Genomic DNA, 8763 nt, shown 5'->3' with positions numbered 1-8763 from the left:
TATGCAAGGATACTGATGGTTACATCCACGTGCAATAAAGAGAAAGTATCACAGGACACAATAAGACAGCTGTTCAAGTTGTTTCACTAACTCATTTACACAATGCATTTTGTTGAGGGTAATCTCTATGCTGCCTCCAGAATTAAAGTGTAGCTTTGTCCCTAATGCTACTGCTTAGGAAGTGAAGGACAAGAAACTTATTTTTAAAGCAATAAAGTAAAGTAAATAAAGTAAATAAAGTAATATTCAAATAATTGATTTTAACTAGCTAAGAAATCTATCATTAGATTCTCTGTTTTTGGGACAGTATTAGGCGGGCCCTAATATATTGAAAATTGAAATGTTTACAATTTTTGAATTATATTAATCAATTTAAAACTTGTTTCTCATCTCAGTTCTGATGACCAACCACTGACAACCTGGACAGTGGTTGGTCATCTGAACCCTGTGAAGCAGGGAAGTGTGTCTACATTTTGCTAGCAGTTCTAAAAAAAACAAACAAACAAAAAAAAAAACAAACCAAAATGTTAAAAATACATGAGAAGCACCAGAGGAAAGTCTTGTTAGTCTAATGACGTGACATCACAGAAAAACTAAAAATATAAGACATGTTTAGAAAAGAACCGTTTAGCTAACATTGACTGGACTGCGACTGGATCTCATCCCTCTTGAGCTGTTGTGGGAACAGAATGATAAGGTAACCAAAACATGTCAATCAAAGCTGTCCAACTTATCAGAGCTGCTTCAGGATGCATGGAGTAGAATTTCTCCAGATGACCTCAACAAACTGACAGCTAGAATGCCAAAGATCTGCAGGTCTGCTTAAGGTTCTTTAAATCTCATTGTGCATTTGTCATTCTCATTTGCAGATGCCTTCGTCCAGTCCACCTCCTCCTCATCCCCACCTCTCATCACTCAGGCTCCTCTGAAGCCTCCATCTTAATCTCCACTACCAGGGTCTAGACTCCAAGGGGTCCTGCTCTAATTCCTACTACCACTGGGATTCCGCTCCGTGGCGACGGGCCATCGGAGTCTGACCGCCAAATACCTCTATCTAAATTCTGTATATCAAAAAAATCATGTTCACTCTCTTTGTTGAACTATCTTTGTGCTATATTCATTGACATAGTTCATTCCATTTCTGCAAAGACTTCCTTAGTTAGCATTAGCTGCTGCTCAGGTTCCCTTTATGTGTGCTATTTTTATGAGCAGTGATGCTTGCAGTGACTGTACTCTTACAGTTGAATGTCTGCATGTGAGTTTTTTATGGGATATTTGAAATTTGCTGTGTTTTGCAGAAAATACCCTGGATTACACTTTCACCCTTACATACCTTATTAGCCAAATAACTGTCACCAAGAGCCATTACACCAATGCTAATTCTTCTTTTGCTGAAAAATAAAACAGTTTTTATCAGTATTCACCAGTAGTGACCTGAAAAAAGTACGTTCAGGTAGTTGTTTCAATTTGGTGTAGCAAATTTGTTTTGAATCTAACTGATACTGATATTGTTTTGATAGTCTGATATTCTGATATTACCTGCTTGCTTAGCATGCTAGCTTGCTAATTAGTTATTACAGAGTTTGCTTTAAGCTAGTGTTCCTGAAATTATATATTATTTTGTACTACAAGCTCGAGCTGACTAATACAAAAACAAACAGATCAATTAATTACTGTATAACTGACTTTCTGCGAGACTTGTAGAAGTATAGCTAGCTGAAGATGCTTTGTTAAGCTATTGCTTATAGAATTTTGTTTTTAGCTATAGCTGCTATATTTTTCCAATTATTCCAAACTACGTACCTTAACTGGAGTTTAAATATTTAACTAATTTATTTAAGGTGCTTATCAGTGAGGTAACTCATTTTTTTTAACATATAAGTTATAGAAAATATTCCGTAGACATACAAAATAACACTGAAATGTATTATAGTAATGCTACATTTTATTATTCAGGCATTTATTTTTGCAAGCAATTCATGTTACACAGTTGTGCATAGAACATAGCATGGTTAAAAACAGCTGCATTTTTTTTAAAACAATTTAACGTTGTCAGCTGATAAAAGGAGTAAAACCATAGCAAGTTAGGCATAGCAGCACCTCCAGCACACTTTGTCATTACAGCACCTGCCGCAAAAGATACCATGCTTTTGTCTTCCTTCATCTATGTAAAAGACAAGAAACATGAGCACAGTGTTCATCTTCAGCCTTACAGCTCACTCTTGTTTGTGCTCTGTAGCTCCCTGCTGGGCACTTTTAAATTAGCCCAATGATTCATTCAAATATCCCTGCTCACCTTCCATGAGTTCAGTGATATCTCTTCAGGTTCTTCAGCCGGATTGTCAGTGTTCATTAGCTCCACCAGCAATTGCTCCTATTAATGAGTTGTCATGTTTAGAGCAAGAAAAATTTCTACACAACAGAGTTATTAATACTGTAATAGTAAAGGTTAATTTCTTACTTCAACAACAGGGACAGCAGAGCTCCTCAGAATTAGGGTTGCCAACCGTCCCTTAAAAAACGGAATCGTCCCGTATTTAGAAACAAAAGTACACGTCCCGTATTGAGCTGAAAAGGGACGCACTTTGTCCCGTAATACAGTGAGAATCAAAAGTAGTCTATAAGTTTTAATGTAATTAACGCTTTGTTTGAAAACATAATTTCCAGCCCCGCTCCTGCTTTGTGACCAATGAGCTGACAGCACACTTATGACAGTATGACAATTCAGATTACCGCTCATCTCATTGGTTGAAGAAAGGTCGCTTGCGGAGAAAATACCGGAAGACAACAGATGACCACAACAAAAAGCATGACCAACAGGGAAACAAACGCCGACACTGCGGTGCAAGTCTCAGACGACAGTACACCTGAAGCTGGGCAAACACTGTGCGATTTTCAAACTGCACGATTGGCTCGCATGGGTTATAAGTTCGTAGGTCACGATGCAGGGTCTCACACTATACCACCCGATGCTCTGATGCGACCCGAGTGCTCACACTGTGCGTCCATAAAATGAAGGTTATAACAGAAATTCTGTCGCTCGCTCTCCCTCTCTGTCTTTCACTCACACAGACACACACCACCATCAACTTTGCTAAATTGCTAATGAAAAACATTGATCAGGAGCTGTGATTGAGCAGCAATGTCTATCCAACTATTTTCACGGTTGTTGTGGTCGTGATAATTTTGTGAGGCCACATCGAAAAGGCTCGGATGAGCTTTCCAAAGTTCTACAAGTGCCTCCATCGCTTGTGTCCAGAGCTTGTGTCTTTTTCGCTGACATTTGTGTTTGCGCGTGCGCAGTGTGAGAAACTGCGGCGACACCCTCACGACGGTCGCGTTTGAAATCCTCGCGACCAAGCGATTGATGATCGGGAGCTGGTCGTGAGGTGTTAATCGCTTCTCGTTACCCCACGTATACTACACGATGCACGACGCACGATGAAGGCCAAAATCGGGCCGATCGCCAAAACGGTCGCACGACTCAAAAATCGGCTCAAAATGGGCCAAAAATCGCACAGCGTGAACCCGGCATAACAGAAAATCTGTCGCTCGCTCTCCCTCTCTGTCTTTCACTCACACAGACGCACACCACCATCAACTTTGCTAAATTGCTAATGAAAAACACTAATCAGGCAGCTGTGATTCAGCAGCAATGTAAATCCAACTATTTTCACGGTTGTTGAGGTTGTGATAATTTGGTGATGCCACATCGAAAAGGCTCGGATGAGCTTTCCAAAGTTCTACAAGTTGTGCCTCCATCGCTTGTGTCCAGATCACACGCTGCACAGCGGTGCTGCTCCGTCTTTTTGTCGCACGACTCAAAAATCGGCTCAAAATGGGCCACAAATCGCACAGTGTAAGCCCAGCATTAGACCAGCAATGTTTGTTCCTCTCAGAGAAAGAAAAAAAGGCTGCAAACGTACAGGGAAGAATGGGAAAAGGGAAACACCTGGCTGGAAAAGTGCACGATAACACCTATAAAGCACACTGCACTGTGTGCCGGCGCACTTTTTCCATAGGCATGCTTCTAATGGTGGGGACATGAAGAACATGAGGGGCGTGAAAGCTCGGGGAACCCTTAACCAATTTTTGTCCACCAGGCCACGGCAGAAGCAGATATGGTATGTAAACACTGGTTTGTTTGTTTTTAAACCCTCTGGTTAAGGTTAAAATGGGCATGTGCAGTGAATATCAGCGCTATGTGGCCAGAAGTGTGATAATATAATTTATTTTGTGTAATAAACAACTGCAAGGATAGATGATTACAACAAATAGATGAGTAATGCATAAAAGTAATTCATAGATGAATAATGATGATGAGTTATGATGCGTAATCATGGGAACAAGTGGGTTTACAAACGGGAGCAAAAGCTGAAATAATGCCTCTACTGAAGCCAATTGCACTAAATGCACTAAATGTGCACTGTTACAAGAATATTTTTCTTTCTATTGTTTTCTATTAATTTATATAATTTTAAGTTAAGCAGGACAGAGTTCTTTTAAAGAAAGATTTACTTTTATTCTCAAAAGTTAAGCATGACAGGCTTCTGTTTAAGAAAGAGACCTGTTTTATTGTGTTAATGTTGTCATTTTGAGCTAAAAATAAATGGCTAAATGATTTTTGTTTCCCATGTGTTGATGTCACAAAGAATACGCATCTACTTAAATCAAATTCAAGTCAAATGGTTAAAAAAATAATTTCACACACAAAAAAAGAGCTAAAAAATTCACCACACTGGGAAGGGTGAAGACAACTGGGTCGCCCGGCCCTGGCCACGAGGTGTCCCTTATTTATTTCTCAGGGAGTTGGCAACCCTACTCAGAATACACATAATTGTGACCACAATGACTACTGTAACTGTAGCTGTCAGTGTCTTCATCTTAAGAGGTTTTAGCTTAAACTTCTTGCTCTTCTCTGATGTTTTGATGTCTCTTGTTGTCAGCTCTTTGAGATTTTCTGATCCGATGGCTGAGTATAGAAAAAGTGCCAGTATTTATATCCCCTCAGGCTTTTGTTGCCTCATAATTGGCACCATACACGAGACACTCGGGAAAATGGGTGAAAAATTTTCAAAGACTGGTAAATTTGGAATTTCTTCATGTTTTACTCGTGTCTGCTCAATCATTAACTTCTTTCTGACTGTCATGTCTGTGAAAAATGAACCTAACTGCAGACTCTGTTCATTGGTAGTGTATTATAATGACTGCTATCTTAACAATTACTGCAGTTTTTGCAATAACTAAAATCCCAGGCTTCACTGTGTCAAAGCCTTTTGACCTGTGTGCTTGACTACAATGTCATGGTCAACAAATGATGAAATGTTTTTTGATAAAGCAGGAGCTTGGCTCCTCTTTGAACCTCTGCTGAATATACTATCAGCCACATAATAAAGCTTTTAGCACATCTCTGACATTAACAGCATGACGTAAAGAATAAAGTTAACTTTTCCAAGATTAATGAATACGTAAACTACTGATAAACAAAAAGACAAAAGAATTGACAAAAAGAATTTTGCATTATTCGGGATTTGTGATTTAAGATTGGATACTCTGTTTGATAAAAGTATAAATGTGTATATGAATGTCTACATTTTTCTTGAAGTTGGGTCCTTTGTGAATTAACCAGTTTAAATGTTATCAGTGATACAACAACAAAACTATAGCGGAATATGTTACATGAACTATAAAAGATTGAAACCATATTATGTATTTAGAAGTACGGGATTATGGAAAGTAGCAATAGGACATAAATAACAGATATACAAACGCTTGTTTGTAGCCTACATATACCAAATCCATCAAAAACATGATTAAAAATAGCAAATTGACAAAAAAATGTCTTCTTAAAAGTTACACATAGAATAAAGTAGTGAGATTTCTTCTCCTGACGTATGGTAGAGTCTGCTGATACATTATTTACATTCAGCTGGGTCACTGTTGCCTCATTGTTGGCAGCATGTAACTGCCTCCAGGAGGGGGCTTGGAAATTGCAGTGAATGGTTATGGGAAATGAGAATTTCTTGATTTTCTTGGCTGAACAGTCTGTAACTAAATCAAATCAAACCACAACTTTTAAATTAAATCATTTCTGTAAGATGGAGCCCTGAGTTCTGCATGTGAAGTAAAAATATGCATCTGTTACAACTCAGCAAAGGGCAAGCCAGCACTAGATCAGGTGTTGCATAGCTGCTCTACACTGATGTAAAAATTCCTCAACAAGATGACCTAGTACAGTTTTCTATTTTTTTATTGCTCCAGTTTTTCACTGGAGGTTCATATTGTTCAGATGCAATATTAAATAATCTCTGATTAAGAGAAACACCATGAACTATTTCAGCTCTTGTGCTTTCGCCAAGCTACTTGTATGTACCTTTAAAGGTTTCACTGGTTCCCCCTCATGTGTCCACCAAACAATTTTGCATATACCCAATATTTTATATTTATGGTACTGCAGTTGTAGTTTTGCCTACAGAGACTCCTGCACAACGTGTATGATGTGGTGCATTAGCCAAATGCTAATTGGTTAACAATCGAGCTGGAACAAGGAAAGGAGTGACAGCGGCGAAGACCAAGAATACATGAAAAGTACAGACAGTAGCTGCAGTGCACACTTGGTTTCACTTCAGTTCTTTGTATGTTATAAATTAGTTGTTCTCCATGGCTGGCTAATTTACAACAATGCAAGCACTTATTTTTGACACTGCCCCATTTGACAACAGATACTCTCTGCATGTAGATGGACAGTCTGAAGCTGCCAGCGGACTGCTAATGGGCTACCACAGCCGAAACATAATTTTCCTTTTAGCATTGTAAAAAAAACTTTGTAATGTAATGTAATCTCACTCCAAGAAATGGAAAAGCAGAACCCTTCTAATTGTAGACAAATGTTAGGATGGCAGCCACTGCAGCTGCAACCCTGAACGTATTTATTTTCAAAGCAGTTTTGAGTTCTGCCTGTTTGTTTCAAACAAACAGCTGGTATACTCTGTTAAGTTCATGTTGCGGCAGAACCTGCATGCTTCCAGGAATGGGGCTTTACCCCCGAATGACACTGATGCTTTTGACTTTTGGCTATATTTCCTGTTCCACTACATCAACCATGACGTTTATTTTCAGTTACCGTGTGTTTACCTGTGACAAAAAGAGCTAAACTCCACAGTATGGTGACCAGATTGTATGGTTTTGTCACTATACAGTCAATGGAAAGTCCTGCTCCAGAGAAAGGTAACATCTTTTGCTTAGGAAAAGGGGGCTTTACAGGCACTAAAATGGAACAGAATTTTCACCACCTTTGCATATTACCTACAGATAAATCACAAAAATCACCTTGAGACAGAAATTTCTATTTAACTTAATTCTTAATTGTTTGTGTAATTCAGTGGTGCAGCTGGCGTGGGGTATGAGGTGAAATCAGGTCACCAGCCCATCAAATGGCCAACACTCAGAGACAAGTATTCACACAGCCAATTTAGTGTATTTGGATAGTGACACAATTCTTGCTCAGTAAACTCTCTGTATTTACAATAATTATATTGTTTAAGTCTAACCTAGACTATATCTTTCAGACTGTCCTTGACTTAGACAGATGTTGTGAAAGGGTTTCTTGACCAGTAATCTGCTGCAATTGTCTTATGTGGTCTGTCAAGCCTTTTGGTGTTGTTGACCTGGTCGTTGCATTGTTAAGGATGCACCAGATTATTGATTTGACCACTCCTAAAGTTTTTGCTTCTTGTCTGATAGTCTGCAAAGCCCAAATAAACCTACCAATGGCCTCCTTCACTAGTACTGACATCTCTTTGGACTTCATATTGAAAGCTCCGGAGAAAAGATATTAAATGAAAGCTCAACACTTGGAATCAATCGCAGCTCGTTTATCTGCTTAATTTGTTATGGAGTAATCAGGATATCGGCCTCAGCTGGCCACAGAACTGCTTGTCAATCAATTGCACAATCACGTTTGAGTCTGAAAATAGGAAACTGTTTAAAAATGCCTTCCATCCATCCATCTGTGAAGGTTCTCAGTCATCCAGCTCATGGTAGTCTAAGGAGCTTAGAAAAGCGTCTGGACTTCTTAACCCTCTCACGCTCAAATTAAACTTTTTGTTGCTAATGCACAACCAAGTCCTGCAGTCCTACTTCTGAGTAAAAAAAAACCTCATAAAATATGTATGTGGGGTTATCAGGTTGTTAGTTTTTAACTGTTGCAAATCGGCAACGCCTGCCTCGAGAGGGTTAAAGTTGCTTGAAGACGTTTCACCTCTCATCCGAGAAGCTTCTTCAGTTCTAGGGTCAAATGGTGGAGAGTCCCAGATTTAAACCCTGTGGGAGTATCCCCCCCAAGAGGGACAAAATAACCCCCTAATGATCCTCTACCTAATAACATGAGCCAAGCCTTTTGTCCCTCTTGAGGGTAATAGTCCCACAGGGTTTAAATCAACAGGGTTTTTTGTTTGCTTGTTTGTTTTTTTCCAGTTTTACATCATCCTGCCACTATCGCACAATTGTGCAATTCTGCTAATCTTTGGTGGAACAGTGTTCAGTGTGAAGGACTAAATTCCCCATTTTGGTTCAATTTCTAGTTTTATAATACTGCTTATGAAAAAAGTGATTATAATGTCATTTTTCCCTTCTTCTTCTTTTTTTTTTTTTTGCCTGTCTCATTTGGTTCTTTAGCCGTCAGAATTGTTGTCTGAAGACCAACAAGGATATCCAATGGATTTACTTTGCCAAATGGATCATCACGGCATTGCCGTATTGGTC

At 39.0% G+C, this 8763-nt stretch overlaps 1 long non-coding RNA gene across 1 annotated transcript; it reads right to left on the bottom strand.

Moving 5' to 3' along the window:
* Window positions 1–2117: 2117 nt before the first annotated feature.
* On the bottom strand, window positions 2118–2494 carry LOC146507971 (uncharacterized). Its single transcript, XR_014876787.1, has 2 exons — window positions 2462–2494; window positions 2118–2374 (listed from the first exon to the last, which is right to left on the bottom strand). It is a non-coding gene; the product is annotated as an uncharacterized LOC146507971 (long non-coding RNA).
* Between the last annotated feature and the right edge of the window lie 6269 nt (window positions 2495–8763).

Source organism: Neolamprologus multifasciatus, chromosome 11, assembly GCF_963576455.1.
Source record: "Neolamprologus multifasciatus chromosome 11, fNeoMul1.2, whole genome shotgun sequence".
Taxonomy (NCBI): domain Eukaryota; kingdom Metazoa; phylum Chordata; class Actinopteri; order Cichliformes; family Cichlidae; genus Neolamprologus; species Neolamprologus multifasciatus.
The sequence above is the reverse complement of the archived record's forward strand: the minus strand, read 5'-3'. Positions and strand labels throughout refer to the sequence as shown.